The sequence below is a fragment of the Protopterus annectens genome, chromosome 4.part0, assembly GCF_019279795.1.
Source record: "Protopterus annectens isolate FY-2018-M chromosome 4.part0, PAN1.0, whole genome shotgun sequence".
NCBI lineage: Eukaryota > Metazoa > Chordata > Ceratodontiformes > Protopteridae > Protopterus > Protopterus annectens.
The window spans coordinates 851,713,955-851,731,907 of NC_056733.1; positions in this window are offsets into that span (position 1 = coordinate 851,713,955).

A 17,953-nucleotide genomic window follows, 5' to 3' on the forward strand; every position below is an offset into this window, starting at 1 on the left:
GCAATATGTAATCTTGGTATACACTGATTTTTTTTATAAATCATTTGATAAACAGGAATCAATTTTTTTCTTGTTTTCCTGTGCAACTGATCCAATACCTTTTGGGGCCAATCACCCCAAAACTGTAAGTTAGAACAGGAAAAGCAAATTGGTTTATAGCTTGGACTTTGTGCCTAGATGTCAGAGCTGTTTTCAGTATTAATTTTAGTCTTCTAAAATATTCCCAAGTTATATTCACATTTGTTCATGTTTTATTGTTGAACCTTTAATCAGTTCCCAAATATTTATACACTCCCTCTTGCTCAAGTTCTTTTATATCACATTCCTGTCCCAGACTGATATTTTCTTGGAGCTGCAGCTTTCATGCTTTAAAGGTTGCTTTTGCACATTTATCGAGACCAAATAACATTCTTCTGTCATCTGAGAAAGTTTTGACCACTTTCAGTTCCTCAGCTGATGAACTATATTGGTTTAAATCATTCACAAAAAGAAGATGAGAAGTCTTTATACTTTATTTTCTGGGAGCCAAATTGTAACCATGATCTAATCTGTTAATTAGGCAGCTTAATAGGTTAAGGGCAACACAAACGTTCAGCAGTGACAGACAGTCACCTTGGAATACCCCCCTCTGAATTTTTATCCCTGGAATAATAATTTGTCCTTTATCATGGCTTACTTAGCTTCAAAGTGGTTTGGCACTGTTTCATAGTCACTGTAATGTAATTGATCAATGCAGGGTGTATCTTATACATTTTTAAGCACTCTTTTATCCATGAATGTGTGATGCTGTCAAATGCTGTTTTGTAGTCTATCCATGCCATACTTGGATTCTTCTCCTTTTTACAATTCTCCATTATGACTGTATTTAACAAACAATCCTTTGTTCCATATGAACTTCTTTCATTACTCTTTTGTTCTGTTGACATTGAGTTTTCTTCTAAATAACTATAAATCATGTTGGCATCGATTCCAGTGTATATATAAAAGTATATATAAAAGTAATCAAAGTGTAATAAGTTAAAATTAACAAACATTAAGCTTCACATATATTGCTATATATCATATAACCTAAGCAACATTACATAAATTATTAAATTCCTGCCCCAATAAACATCTTTATTAAACCATCACTTACGATATAAGCAATCATACATGTATATAAATGAAAACAAACCACACCGACACAATCCTAGTTGCAAGTATTTTACATCACAAACCATGCTAACACATTCCCAGTAGCAAACATTATACATCACTTATAATCTACCCAATCATTTTCAAACATTACATAGCTCATTTAAGTCCTACATTCTTTTTAGCCTCATTCCTCCCCTGTATGTGTTGTTCTTACAATTCCCATTTTTCCTATGTAGTTTGCTCCTACCTTTTCCTCAACACCTCAATTCCAGTTGTTTTCTCTCTGTTACTATATTCACTTCTTCTAATATAGTTGGTTTAGATTTTGATTTCCATTTTCTAGTAATTGCATTTTTGACAGAAGGCACATTATTAGTTTTATTTTATAGGATATCTTGCAGGTTCACTCTTAAGGAGGAATATAATTTTTCCTGTTGTTAACCAGATTGGCAACTGTTTGGGATGTGCATATAAATAGTTCTTATTCACTGCTAAATCTTCATATAAAGCTGTTAATACTTTTAGCCAGAAGTTAGGTACTGCATCTGGGCCTGGGGTTTTCCAATTAGGAGTTTTTCTTAATTTTGTTTCAGTTTCTCTGGCCGTTACTTCATCCCTTTCATATCTTGTACATTTGAACTCCTTATTGTTTTTTTTCACCTCTTCTACCCATTTGGCATCTTCATTAGGTTCCAGGTGATCTTCATAGATATTTCTCCAAAATATCTCTATTTCCTCTTTTTTTAGTAGTGTTTCTATTCCTTTTGCCTTGTTTCAAAGTTCTGTATAAAACTTTTTTGGATCAAAGTGTATTTTGCACTTTTCCTTTATACTTATCTGCATATCTTCCAAGTTTTTCTGCCTGTGCTGATATCTTTAGTTTATTATTTGCAGTAGTGTATAATAAATCCTGGTCTGTTCTGATACTGTGTGTTGCATTTATCACTTCTCGTCTTTGAGCATTTCTGATGATCTGCTCCCCTTTTTGTGCTCTTCTAACAGCGTCATAGTTTTCTCAGTTCAATACTTCCATGATGGTATTTGATTTCTCCTCTTCCTTTCCCTTACTGGCCTGAGTTTTTGTGGCAAAACTTTTAACTGTTAATAATTTAGCTGCACAGTAATATATCCTATTCACATCTGTTATATATCATGAATTTCTATGAACAGTCTTGATTACTCTAATTTGTTTTATCAAACTTCTAACATTTTGGATCTTATTGACTTTCTGTAGTCTATGTCTTTCATTGATCTTAATATGTCCATCCATCTCCATTAAATCAGGCAATTTCTCCCTTAGGTCATTTTCTTCTAAACTGAGGGTACATTCTGTTTTCCATTTCCTATGGCATTCTACTGAAAGTTCCAGAAAATTTTCCTGTGTTATAGTTTCTTCAGTTTCACCATGTGTCATCCATTGCTCTTTCATATGAGAACTCATTGGCATATCATTCTACAACATTGACTGCATCAGAGTTGTCCCAGTTTCCTGTTCCTTCTCTTGCTGTGCAACTCCAAGTGAACTTTTGTACTGGTTTTCTACTGAAGGCTCCAAAGTATCTTTGTATGGCAACTGATCAGATGCTTCCCATTCCACTGTTTTCTCCTGTATTTGAAGATTCATTGTTCAATCATGCTGTGATGTTATCAGAGTTATACTTTCTACACTGAATCCTCCACTTCACCTGTAATCCATAACTTCAGTTTCTATTTCTTTAGCTTCTCCATTACTTATCCTCTTTACTACATTTGCACTTTTTTTATATTGTAAAATTTTCCATACCTGGATGCCTTTGCCTGTATTTCTCTTCAAGTATCTTTGGTGCTGCATTTTTGTATTGATTTGTTTTGCATTCTCCATTGGATAAATATCTCACCATATTAAACCTCTTTTTCTTTCCATGTCCATATTTTTTCTTGAGATGTCTTCCAGTCCTCCTGTTTCTCCTTACAAGGGGGACTCCTTGTTCCATCATGCTGTGACAACCTATGTTTGACTTTCTACACTAAATCGTTCCATGAGCAGGTCTTCCATAACTTCAGCTTCTACTTTTTTAACTTCTACTTTACAAATCTTCTGTTCTACATTCCTCCTTTGTCATCTTATTTGTTGTACTGTGAAATTTTCCATATCTGGATGCTTTGCCTGTATTTCTCTTTGAATATCTATGGAGCTTTTTTGTATTAATTTGGCTTTTTCCTTTGCATAAATATTGTATCATATCAGATCTCTCTTTCTTCCCATGTCCATATTTCTTTTTTTTATACCTTTCAAAAATCTCAAGATTTTGTTCTGTATATTTTCACACTTCTGCAGTCACTTTTTTTTCCAAATGGACCAAGGTTTCTTGGTCTATATCATGTTTTTCATGAATCTGTTGCGTTAATGAACACAGATTTGCTTCTGACAGTTTTTCTTGTGTAAGTATTTTATATTCATCTAACTTTGCTCTAAATCTTTTTGTATATCTTTTGTCTGGAAATTCTGGGATTTTTGCATAATAGTAAGAATACATAATTTCTTTCTTATTCTCAAGAGTCCACTCTGTCATCTTTATGGCTCTTTTTTAGCCTGTCAATTTTTGTGGACTACTACTTCCTTCTACAACAGGGGGACCCCATCCTCCCCTTGAGCCTTGCCTAACCCCATTGCAGAAATGTTTCAGTGTCTTGAGTGTCCGATCGTAGCACCAGTGCACTTACCAGAATTAGGCACTTTTTTATCCTGGGACTTGTTCACCCTGCTCTCTTTTTTTATTTTTAACCTACTTCTAGCAATGATATATGCTATATAAAATACAGTCTGTTACACCAGTGTCTTGGTGAGATTTTGTAAAAGCAAGGTTAAATTCCAGCAATACTACTCTTTTTTGCTTGCTGATTTTTATCACCTCTCCATTCAGACCTTACATTACATTTGAACAGTATATTACAGCTAATATCCTTTCAGATAAAGAGTGACTGTATTTAATTTATCAATAATATCAAGACAAAGGTATAGTAGCTTCTAAACTTTAAGTTTATACTGACATAACACTGACTAAAACTGCATATTCCAGTACAGTGAATGCTACAGGCCTACATACACCAGGCCATAAAAATAAAATGCAAAACTAAATATCAGCCACAGAAAGGTATTTTCTCAATGCAGCATGGAACCTTGGAACATTACTAAACATGGACATTAGAGGTTTTCTGCAAGTAAAGTTATACCCTAAACCTAATTCCACTGCTGTATCCACAAAAAGTATTTTATGGGACAATGTAATATGCCCAATATGACTAATCACTATCTTAAGATGCTGATGGCTCCCTCTTCTTCTGACCAAAATGTATGTCACAAATATCTTGAAAAACAAAAGACTTAGGGATCCCAATAAAACTGCAATAAGTATTGGACCTACCAGCCCTGAAACATGTTAAATCAAACTTTTAATGATTCACTAGTATGAACATCTCAAACACACGTACCAAGAGAGTTATGCTTTCACAGCAGGCATACTAAAAAAGGCCCAAAGCAGGTAAACGCCTTCCATTCTGAATATAGACTATAACCTGATCATGGTCTTTTTGGTCAAGTGCATCAAGATATTTTTCACTAATCCTATACAACTTTCCTAATGTTCTGTTGTCATTTTCCAAAAACAGAGGCACTAATGATTTTAATATCAAGAACACAACTCATAAAAAAAGGAATACAAGTGCACGAGACTTTTTTTTTGCCTCCCTGTACATGTCATGTGGGGTCTTGTCCCCACACCATTCTAACACGCATACCAACTCCACTATCACACTGCAATGAAGGGAAAAAATACTGGTGTGCACTGTCAACTCAGACAATAGAAGTGTGAATGGTTCTGACAAGTCATGATCAAAAGAAAATGCATAAAAGACACATGGAATTCCTCACTGAACTGTAAATACACCTTGTATGCATCAACATGCTGGCACATCAGACGATGTCAGAAGTACACTAATTCTAGCAAATCATGCCAAAAACAGAGGGCCTCCCATAAACAGTACTGAAGACAGACTTGGAGAAGGCTGTTAATTATCTCTATGAAACACTGTTATCACGCAACACTATCACTTAACTGAGGTCTACTATGAAATACTGTAACACTTACTGCCAAATGAGAAATCATTAGTTCAAACTCAAACTGAAGTACACCGAAATATGAATTATTCTAGTAAAGTGCATTGTTTTTGCATAGAGCAAGCTTCATCACTCCAAACGTATACTTACTATGAGGTCTCAACCTCAGACAAAAGAACCAATTCCACCGCGCGCGCACAGAAAAAAGTTATATTGAATCAAAATTCACTGATTCAATTAGCAGCTTGGGTGCCTGTTGGAGCTGGTAGGAAAAGAGGAACGTGAAATCCCTGCCTGCTTGCCTCTCCTCAGGGAAGAAGGCTGGGACAATATATTGGCTTCGCTGGCTACCACCCATTTTGTGGTGGAAGCCAGGTAATTAGTTAACAGCGAAAAACTGGAGTTGGCACATTTGAAGCTTTTGAGGGGGTGTGGTGTTGCCACTTCTACTGTCTAAAATGCAACTATCGTGGCACAATGTGTAATTGCACTGAGATTAAGAGGAAAAAAAAGAACAGGTTTCACAGGGTTCAAATCCAGTTTACATATAACTAGAAAGAGTGCTTCAGAACCAATATTAAAGGAGCATGGCATGTCAAAGTGGGGTAAAGCCTACACCTGCAACAATCCAGTTGTGTTAGTCTCAGTATGGCTGAGATTCATCACCATTCCACTGAAATACACCACATGATGAACAGCCTTTGTATGGTCTAAAGTACTTTTGCCTGGAAGCAGATCCCTCTTCAAAAGGGAAAGCACAGAGAGATAGCCTACAGAGGTTTTGGGCACCATAACAGGATGCAGTTATAGGCTATGGGGGGGGGGTGCTGATGTCGGTGGTGACTTTAACAATATCTAATGTAGCACAACCCCATGCAGTTGACAAAAGCTGTAAAACTAAGCACAGTATATAACATGCAAACAATCAGTTGCTTTGATAAAATAGTTTTACTTCTAAAGATGATAATTCTGCCAAAGATCTTTTATTTTACAAAGATTTCCAACTTCACATAAAAAAGACATAAAATGGACCATCATCTCAGTTTGCATGTTTTTCATGCAACCTCAGAAATAGCCCGCAGATCATTCTTGAGGTCCAATGGAAAGGCAAAACAGGTTTAGCAGAGGTCACTTTACTTGCAGGTAGGGCAACTTTGAATCCTACAGCTATGATAAGATGTTTCTTATAATTCATCATGGAAGAACAGAAGTTATCATTGGGTTATAAATGATAAAGCTGTATCATATATTTGTGGAAAATAAGGACAGTTAGCAACACCTACCCGGAATATATATAAAAGTTTCAAAAGATACAAATTACACATCGGTTCCAGTCCAAAGGCTTTTCATGAACAACTGTCACATTCAAAAGATGGTCATATGAGAAAAGGACACTTGTGTGACATCCTCACTCTGGGCCAGTAATCAAGGAGCCTGAATCCTAACCACTGGCACTGGAGAGGGATGTTCACTTGGAGCAAAAATGGATACACCCAGTAGAAAGGCTCATCCAGACTCTGCTACACCTTGCTGTGAAGGAAAGGTTAGTTTGCTTTTATTTTTTGTATTACTGTATTGCCTTTCTATTTTGAATACTGTAGTTTGTTTTCTTTACCTTGTGTTTTGCTTGCATTCTGTTTTAACAGCATATTAAAACTTCAAGAGAGACCACAGCTCTCTCTGTTCTGAGTCAGGCAGAATTTTTTCCCACCCTCCCATCCATTTAAGTTGTCTTGTTAAATACCACTGTCTTTCTAGTTGCCCGCCACTTATGTTAATCTGACCATATATCTCATTTCTCTCTACTTTCACTGGCTTATGTGAGTAATCACAAAATCATCATTTTTGAAATCCCACCCCTTCAATTATTTAAATTTATTGGCCATCCTACAGTATTTCATAGTACCAAAATACAAAAGTGACCACCCCTTTCAATCCATCTTGCTGTTTTAAAAATAGTAACTCTCCACTAAACCTTAACTTTTTAAACAGGTAAAACTCAAGTTACCTACTTTCACATCTAACTTCTCTAGTGCACACTGCAGAGTGCATTCTTTTCAATCTTACCTTTAAGCATCCCTGTGACTAGCACTTTCTCTAATACCTGCTGGAAAGCACTAGGAAGCCTTAAACTCATACAGACACTGAACTCTCCTTGTTAACGAGGAGAAATTAATAGTAGGCACTAAATAGCCTAGAATTGCAAAGTACCTTGCTAAGGAAACAGCTCCTATACCTCACAAACAAAAAAGAAAAAAGCCCCAAACCAGGCATGTCCAAGGGTCAGCTTCCGGTGATTTCTCCTGTCCACCTGGTGAATCTGGGCATACTGGGGCAATGCAGCAATTGCCTCATGTACACAGACAACCCTCTCCTCCTACCACCCAACACTACAACCTGTGAGAGATGCACTTACATAGCCAAAATAGAAGCAAAGCTCTCTCCACCCAAGATTGTGCTAAACAGTCAAGAGGAGAAGGTTAACACCCACACTACACCTCAAGCAACACATAGCCCTTCTAAACCCGCACCACCAACACCCACATATAGCAACACTAAATCCACATATGCAGAGGCCCTTAACTGTAACCTTCCCAAGCAACAAAGACCTCTGAAGCTGAAACGCAAACAAACACCAATCACAACCAATGTGTCACATAGTTCACAATACCAGTGTGCCACCCAGCAACAGCCCCTAAGGCAAGACAATGTACCTAACACTTTAGTCATAGGTGACTCTATAGTCCGGCACACTGATGTCCCTCTCACCAGGTTGAATAAGGAGAAAATTACAGTCAGCTGCGGGTGCCAGGATCCACCACATAACACATGCACTCAAGTCACTCCACAACAAGTACAAATATGACTCTGTCATTGTCCATGTTGGAGTGAATGACTTGAGACGTACCTCCCTGGACTACATGAAAAGAGACATGGAAGAGCTCTCGGATCATGTGGCCCAGGCAGGTATGACCCTAGCCCTGAGTAGCATCCTGCCTTCGCCCAGAATGATACCACAATATAAGGATAAAATGATTGACTTCAACAATTGGCTAAGCTTATGGTGTCATTCAAAGGGGATCCAGTATCTGTCTGCCTGGGATGACATGATTGAGAGACCATGATGCTTTGCCAGAGATGGTCTGCACCTGTCGCCCCTGGGATTCAGGTTACTGGCTAAGGCTCTTGACACCCCTATAGTGCCTTTTTTAGGCAAACTTCAAAGGACAAAACCACCACCGTAACAGGTACAAGCATGCAAAATCTGAAGGTAATGCTACTCAATGCTAGAAGTCTAAACCTCAAAATGCACTCTCTTGAGGCACTCCTAAAAATGGAGAACATCGATATCTGTGCAGTAACTGAGACCTGGTTCAAGGCTCCAGAGAGCACCCCTGCAATACCAGGCTACAACTCTTACCACACTTTTCGGCCACCAAACCAGGACCGAAACACTAAAGGTGGAGTGTCAATATTCACCAAGGATATTCACACCACCAGGCTAGTTGGCCAACACAATGTGTCTGAAATTCTCCAAGTGCAACTAGCACTAGGTAAGACTGCAATCCAAATTGTAGCTTGCTACAGATCCCCCCACCATGCCCCAAGATTCTCACTAAACCTTTCTAAACATACTGGAAAATATTAAGATAGAACCAAACACCCTAATACTGGGTGATTTTAACTACCCTGCCATTAACTGGGAAAACTACTCATGTACCAACACCTTTGTGCAACGGTTCTTGGAATTCATAAATTCCAACGCCCTGGATCAACTAATCCATAGTCCCACCAGGGGCTCCAATATCCTAGACCTGGTCATTACCAACATGAGAAATCAATGCTCCATACCTATGGTCACCCCCTCAATTAGTCAGGTCTGACCATAAGCTAATCACCCTTAACATCCACATCCCACCCCCCAGTAAAGAAACCACCATAAAAAACTTCTCCAAAGCCAACTTCATGCTACTCAAGTCAGAAGTGACAAACTTCATGACACCCATGCAGACGGGAACTGAAAGTTCAACTGCTGAATCCTACACTAAGGCACTGTACGAGCACATCCACTCATGCATGAATCGTGCCATCCCAAATAGAACCAAAATGCTCTCATCCAAAAAAAGGAAGCCAATCTGGTGGTCCCCTACCATAAACAAACTTTACAACAAAAGGAAGAAACTTTTGCAGAAGAGAGGAAAATCCCAGGATGCAAAAAACTCCCTTACTAGCCTCAGTAAGAAACTGAGATGCCTCATAAAATCCTCCAAAGCTAGTTACGAAAATAAAATTGCCAAAGATTCCAAAGACAACCACAAAGCATTCTATAACTATGTCAAGAATCTAAATGGCAATGCTCAGATCTGCTCTGAGCTAAAACAGAATGGCATTAAATATACTGATCCGAAGGATATTGCCAATATCCTGGCAGATCAATTCAGTGCCAACTTCACCCCCCTCTCACCCCCTAAATGGCCCATCTCAATACTGGAAGATTGCCAAATTCCAGTAATAACGGCCACACGGGTACAAAACGCACTCTCTAAAGCCAAGAATACAGCATCCATGGGACCAGATGACATCCCGGGCTGTGTACTACATGAACTACAATATGAACTGGCACCTCACCCAAGTGTCATGTTTAATCATAGCCTCACCTCAGGTTTCATGCCCACTGAGTGGCGCAGAGCTACAGTTATCCCAATCCACAAGGGGGGATCCACCTTGGATCCCGGAAACTACCGTCCCATCAGTCTGACCAGCCTTATCTGCAAGGCCATGGAGCATATATCATGGAACTTATAAACAAAGACATTGGCAACCTTCAAACACTGGACCCCACCCAGTTTGGGTTTGTGAAGGGCCGATCTTGTCTCCTGAACCTGATTGACTTCTTTGAATCAGTCTCCAGAGACATGGACAAGGGTAAGGTGGTCCACACAGCCTATCTAGACCTTGCCAAGGCCTTTGACACCATCCCCCACTCTGGAATCATAGATAAACTTACTAAATTGGGCATGAATCCCTATGTCACCCAGTGGGTTGCTAAATGGCTTACTGATAGAACCCACACTGTAAAAGTAGCAGACTCCAAATCCAGCTCCAGACAAGTGACAAGTGGAGTACCTCAGGGTTCAGTCCTGGGGCCGCTCTTGTTTGGCATCTACTTCTCTGAAGTACAGGTCAACACTAAGGGACTCTGGCTAACAAAGTTTGCAGATGACTGCAAACTGGGAGCCATTATTGAATCCCCAAATGATGTGGATACTCTACAAAAGGGCCTTCCAGAAACAGATGCTTGGTGCCAGAGCCATGGGATCAAGCTCAATGCCAAGAAATGTATTGTTATCCCCTTTGGGAAAAAACATGTATCCATGAATTACCATATAGGTGGCAGTACACTAAACACAGAAAGTGTGATAAGAGACTTAGGGACACAGGTGGACAGTGGTCTCACCTTCGATAACCACATCGCCACAAAAGTCAGGAAATCCTATGTGGCACACCTCATCATGAAGGGCTTTTCATCCAGAAAAAAGGAGGTCATTGTCCCACTGTACTCATCTCTCATTAGACCCATTATAGAATACAATGCCCCATTTGGTATGTACCTCTCAAGACATCTGCAACAACTGGAAAGGCCTCAGAAATACCTCACTAAAAGAATCACAGGCCTAAAGTAGATGCCCTATGCTGACCGCCTTAAAAAACTTCAGCTATACTCTGTCGCATATCGTCTACTCAGAGGCGATCTCTGCTTAACATACAAGGCCATGTCAAACCCAGAGCTGTTGGACATGCTACACTTAAAGAAATCCCAATCCCTCAGAGCTACACACTCCAGGGATCTAAACCTTGTCATCACAATAAACAAAACATGCTGGAGGGATAGGTTCCTGACCCAGAGACTCCCCAGACTCTGGAATAGATTGCCCATACAGGTCAAGCAGAGTGCCTCTTTGGACCTCTTCAAGAGGAACCTTGACGATTGGATGGGAGAAAGGAAATTCACCCCAGGGATCACGTCAGTTGCCCTGCTAGACAGGGGTCCAGGAAAGTAAATAATGTGGGAAGAAATAGCCAGGGAATTGTTATGGCTAGGCTTGTATAGGCCCTAGGGCTGATAGCCTAGTATCTACCTATGAACCTATTTCCAGATGCAGGTCTCTGAGTCGAGCATAATTTCCCTTAAGAGCACACAGGGAACACATACAGTCCAGGGTCTGGGTTTCTCTACTGTCTCCCTCCTGGTCCACAATCAGACTCCCCATTGGCACAGCTTTAGAGTTGAGACCTCAGATGAGTGCTCAAGTCAAGTTCTCCACCACTCTCTCTCTCTGTGAAACCAGTGCTTCATGCCCTGCTCCAAGCAGCTGACACACTTGCACTCTTTTAGATTGTATTTTCACACAGACACATACACACCAGGGAAAGGCTGGCACAAATTTACTAGCTATGCCCCCTTCTGTCCATACTATAATGTAGTTACACTGCCACCAAACACTCCAAAGCCAGCTACTCCAAGACTCTTACAAGGGTACTCAATTATAGAGTGAAATTAATATCAATACAAATGGTAATGTTGACAAAACAGCAAGGCTTTCAGGAGTAGCTGCAGTGCCACAGAATAAATATAAGCACTCTCAAAGGTTAAAATATTCTCTAAAGGACCAACCACAATGAAAGTTTAAATATATTTAATAATAAATAAAAGAACATGAAAATACTAAATATTTATTTAGAATAAACACCAGAGTTTCAATCACAGGATATATTAAAAATAGCACAGGTGGAGAGGTTCACACAATTACAGAAAAAACAGTACTTAACTAATCTCACTATTTTCCTGACTGAACAAAAGTATTATTATTCTCCGATTACTTACTAGAGCAAGGCAAGATTAAGTAGGTGACAAATCTTTCTTTGTTAGGTTACAAAAACAGAGTGCTCTGAGACATCAGTCTCACCTAGTATTAAACATTATTTTTAGTAATGGATTACAGAATTACATCACATACATCTGGTCATCTGACTCCTGGTTCCCATGCCCCCCCCAGGCTAGACGTTGTCAGGATTTAACATCTCTGCGTCAATAATACACACCCACAGCCTTCCTAAGATCTTTTACAGCTCATGGAAGTCATAAAACAATTTCAAACCTCCACGCTTCCAGAGTAGCAATTAGTTCATCCCAATAACAATGCAGGAAGCTTCCTAGTACAGACTTTTTGTCTCTGAGTGCATTGAGAACTGCTAGATACAATCTTTATGGCTTAAGGCAGGTAATTTAACTTCAAATTATTTTCAAAGTTGAAAATGATCTCTTCTCTTCAAGTATCCTCTGTTAAAAAATATACATTTAAACAGTTACAATAATGCATATATAGTTCTTTTTCTGTCCAGCAGGGAACACTGTTGGTACGTTTTTAACACAAGCAGCCTTACAAATACATTTTTCAACACAAGCATCTGTACAAATCAGTTTGATATACAAATGACATACAATTCTTTACATAATTCCAGTTAGCTGTGCTGGCATATGTTACACATCCACTGCTCTACTTCTCCTAGCATAGCTGGCAATACCTCACATCATCACATCTTGCAACAATGTGAAGGAAAAGTGTGTGTGTGTAATCACCTTTCTGGATAGTGCAAGTTGACAAGCTTATCAGGAAGGGGTACAATATTTGCCAATACAGGTGATCAAGAATGGCTGTGGGAGATGCAAGCATGGATATGACATGCAAAGGAAAAGGCAAACTGCAGCATACAGAGTTTTCTTCTTCTGCAACACAGACAAATATAGTTTTATTCTTTTAACATCTTTATATGTACTTAAATTAATAAACACATTACCAAACAATTTATCTTTGCAAATTGAAGGCATTCAAAACTGGAGAATATGCCCCAATGAGCAATGAAAAAGTAGAAAACAGTATGCTAAAGGTACTAGTGGGTTGGTAAAGGGGGGAAAAGTCTTCATTTGAAATGGAAGTATGTGGAGGCAAACTGAAAACAAATGTAGCAAGCACATGAAAAAAATATAACTTCTAAAAAGTTAAACTCAGCTAAATCACTTACTAAACTATAACTACTACCATAAGAAAATATCCATTTAGCAAACACCAAAAATAATCTGAACTTGTCACCACTAAGATGGAAGCAGCAAGTCTGCAAAAATTGACTACATTAATATACCCATTTTCTAGATAATAAATATGCCACACATTAAACAAGCATACCTTCAAAACAACATTTTCTTTAAAATTAAAAAAATGGCATGAACTACAAACATGCAAATACACAGGAAATTACTCAAAACAAAGGGCATTTTCAAAGTTGTTTTTCTGAATAAATACAATACAAACAAGACCTACTGTCTGCTGTAAATTGGGCACTTTTTCGTGGATCTCTTCACTGGACAGTGGTAGTTAGCAGTACCCTGTATAGTAGTAAACCTGTAAAGCTAGGACTTTAGCCTGTAACACAGAAAGGTTTTGCATGAAGCTAAGCTTAGGGACACTAATTAAGGCATCAAACATCACTAATACCAGATCATAGAACTAATATCTAGCCTTAACCCTAGACACCACTCAGGTGATCCTTGTAAAACCCAGTCTCAAAAACCATAATAGCTCAACCTTAATACAGGTCCTGACAACATGGATTTGCAATTTCCTAATGTCTTTGGGGCCAGCTTGTAGACATGGGCATCCTGAGACAATGTAGTGATTGTCTCATGTACTCAGACAATCCCTAAAGAAACTGACACAGTATGCAATAGATGTACTTACATAACTTCCTTGGAGATAAAAATCTCACAGACATGGTTATCAAGAATATACACACTACAGCTTTCACACACAGACTTTCTTAAAAGAAACTCTCCATACCTGAAAGACCTCCTAAGCCATCAAATGGCAACACCTATGCTCAGCAATCACTAAAGCACACACCAAAAGCAGAACCTAAAACTACATATAAGCCTACACACAATGACCTACCAAGAACAAAGTCCATGGAGCAAGCAAACACTTTACCTAGTATTTCACCTAGTGGGATTCTATTGCATGACACACACACATGCCCCTCTAACCAGACTAGACAAGGAGAAGATAACAGTTAGTTGCCTATCTGGTGCAAGGATCCCAATTATCTCACACTCAAGTCACTGTACCACAGATACCTATATGATTCCATCACAGTCCATGTGGATGTAAATGACCTGAGATATACCTCACTAGACTATATGAAGAGAGACATTATATCTCTCTGAATCTGTGTCACAGACAGGTACATGCCTTGCATTGAGCAACATTTTACCTTCACCAAGGATGATGTTACAGTATGAACAAAAAAATTACAAATTGTAATACCTGGCTTAGTTTTTGGTCACTCCAGGGAAACCCAGCATCTACCAGCATGATTAACAGATCACATTGCTTTGCCAAAGATTGTCTGCAGCTGTCCCCCCACCCCCACCCCAGGCTTCTGGATATTTACTACAACTTTTTCTCCGCTCACTCAAAGCATTTTTAGGCAATGCTAAAATAACAAAACTATCACTATATCACAAAAAAAACTCAAAGCAACCATAAGGTGCTACTGCTCAGTGATCTGAGCCTAAACAAGAAACTCCACACCCTGCAAGCTCGCCTCACTTTGGTGAATGTATACACCTGTGTTGTTACCAAGATTTGGTTTAAAGCAGCAGAAAGTACTCCAGTAGTGGAAGACTGCAGAGCCTTCCCCACATTTAGACCAAGAGCAACACAGAAAGTGGCTAAATGTATAGATGTCTCAACGTACATTAACAATAATACAACTCCAGATTGGTTAAGTAGGATGATCCCCCTGGAATTAATCCATGCCCAAGTCTCCACAGACAAGGTTCCTTACCATGCCCTGGGCAGCTATAGGTTTCCCTGTATGACCCACAAAGCTCACAACTCTTACCTAGACCTACTAAAGGTGCTCCCCATCCAAATACCCTATTCATTAGAGTCTAACACTTTAGAGACTGGGAAACATACACTGCCTTTAATTCACACACACACTTCCTGGACTTTATCAGCACCAACACCCTGAGACCAGATAGTGAGCACTCCAAGCAGAGGATCACATAAATTGGATCTAGTACTCACCAGCATGGCAGACCATTGCACTCTCCATTTCAAGTTCTCATTGGTGAGGTTGAACCACAAAGTTGCCTCCCCAAAAATAAAATTCAACCTGAAAAACTCAACTAAACCTGTAACAGTTAGGAACTGTTCCAAAGCAAATTACATCCTATTAAGCAACAGTTTGTCAAAATTCATGGCTTCCTGAAACCGCAAGAACACAACTACCCATGCAGAATTATTTACAGAAACCCTGTACAAATGTGTAAATGTCTGCATTGAGGTTGCTGAACCTACCATAAGTAATTCCAGATCTAACAAAAAAAACCCACTGTAATCCTTACATTAACAGGGTATATAACAAAAGGCAAAAATTCATAGGTAGGTACTAGGCTATTTGCTCGAGGGGATTTATAAGCCTAGCCAGAGTATGTCAGCTTTCGCCGCCCCATTGATTAACTGAGCCTCTGTCAAGCAGGGCCAATGAAGTGATCCCAGGGGTGTATTTTGTGTTACCCATCCACTCGTCAAGTTTTCTCTTGTAGAGTGTTAGCGAGGGGCTTTGCCTGATGTAATTTAGAATTTTGTTCCAAAGCATGGGGAGACTGTGCGACAGGAATCTATCCCTCCAGCATGTTCTATTTATTGTTGTGGTGAGGTTTAGCTCACTAGAGCACGTGGCTCGCAGTGACTTGGATTTCTTTAGGTGGAGCTTGTCCATCCATTCTGAGTTAGACATGGCTTTGTAAGTCAGGCAGAGATCACCTCTGAGTAAGTGATATGCCACTGAGTGCAGCCGGAGTTGCTTCAGTCGGGCTGCATAGGACATATGCTTGAGGCCAGTAATCCTCTTGGTGAGGTACTTTTGTGGTCTTTCCAGCTGTTGGAAGTGTCTTGTGAGGTACATCCCAAATGAGGCATTGTACTCTATGATGGGTCTAATGACTGATGAGTAGAGGGGCACTATAACCTCTTTATTTCTAGATGTGAACCCTTTAGTAATTAGATGGGCCACATAGAAGGATTTCCTAACTAATTTGGCAATATGATTGTTAAAGGAGAGATTACTATCCCCTTTAGTAATTAGATGGGTCACATAGAAGGATTTCCTAACTACTTTGGCAATATGATTGTCAAAGGAGAGATTACTATCTACCTGGGTCCCCAGATCTTTTATCACCTCTTCTTTATTAAGGGGGCTGCCACCTATGTGGTAATTCGTGGGTGTTTTGTTTTTCCCAAATGGGATGACTATGCATTTTTTGGCATTTAGCTTGAGGCCATGACTTTGACACCAGGTGTCCGTCTCAGTAAGGCCCTTTTGGAGGATGTCCGTGTCAGCAGGAGAGTCAATTGTGGCTCCCAGTTTGCAGTCATTGGCAAACAGCCATAGTCCTCCTGTGTTTGCCTGTACTTCTGAGAAGTACATGCCGAACAGTAGGGGTCCCTGGACCGAGCCTTGCAGGACACCACTTGTGACTGGTTTAGTCTCGGACCTGGAGCTCGCTATTCTTACTGTGTGAGTTCTGTCTGTAAGCCAGTTGGCAACCCATCTCATTACGCTGGGGTTTATGTTCAGGCTGGTGAGTTTTTTTGTAATACCAGAGTGGTGAATGGTGTCGAAAGCCTTGGCGACGTCAAGGTAGGCTGTGTGAACCACCTTTCCCTCATCTATGGCCTTGGTGACTGTCTCGAAGAAGTCAATCAGGTTTAATAGGCATGATCTGCCCTTAACAAAGCTGAACTGGGTCGGGTTAAGTGTTTGGAGGTTCCCAATGTCTTTGTTAAGGAGTTCCATGATGATGTGCTCCATAGTCTTGCAGACTAGGCTAGTCAGGCTTATGGGGTGATAGTTACCAGGGTCAGTTGTGGCCTCTCCTTTGTGGAGAGGAATAACTGTTGCTGTGCACCATTCTATGGGCACATAGCCTGTGGAGAGGCTGAGGTTGAACAGCGTGTTTAGGTGGGGGGTTAGTTTGTTCTGTAGTTTGTGCAAGACACAGCCTGGGACACCATCTGGTCCCAGTGACACTGTGTTTTTGGCTTTTGAAAGGGTTGTTTTCACCTGTGATGTTTGGGACACTACACTTTTCCGGTATTGTTGTGGGCCCTTTTGGAGGCGAGAGGGGGGTGAAGTTTGTACTGAATCTGTCAGGATGTTGGCAATATCAGTAGGTTCAGTATATTTTGTGCTATTTTGCACTAGTTCAGTGCATATCTGCAAGTTGCCACTAAGATTCTTAACATAGCTAAAGAAGGCTTTGTGGTTATCTTTTGAATCCGGGCTATTTTTCTTTCGAAGTTAGCCTTGGATGATTTCATGAGGGACCTTAGTTTCTTACTGATACTGATCAGGGATGTCTTTCCTTCTTGGGATTTGCTTTTTTTCTGAACTAGTCTCCTCCTTCTATTGTATAGCCTGTTTACTGCAGGGGTCCCACCAAGCTGGTTTCCTTCTCTTAGAGGAGTGAATCTTGTTTTTTCTAGGGATGGCACGATCCACGCATCCTTGAAGGTGCTCATAAAGTGCATTTGTAAATGTTTCTGCATCTTGGGCAGCGTTATCCTTTAGCTTGGGGGCTGTGAAACTTACCAC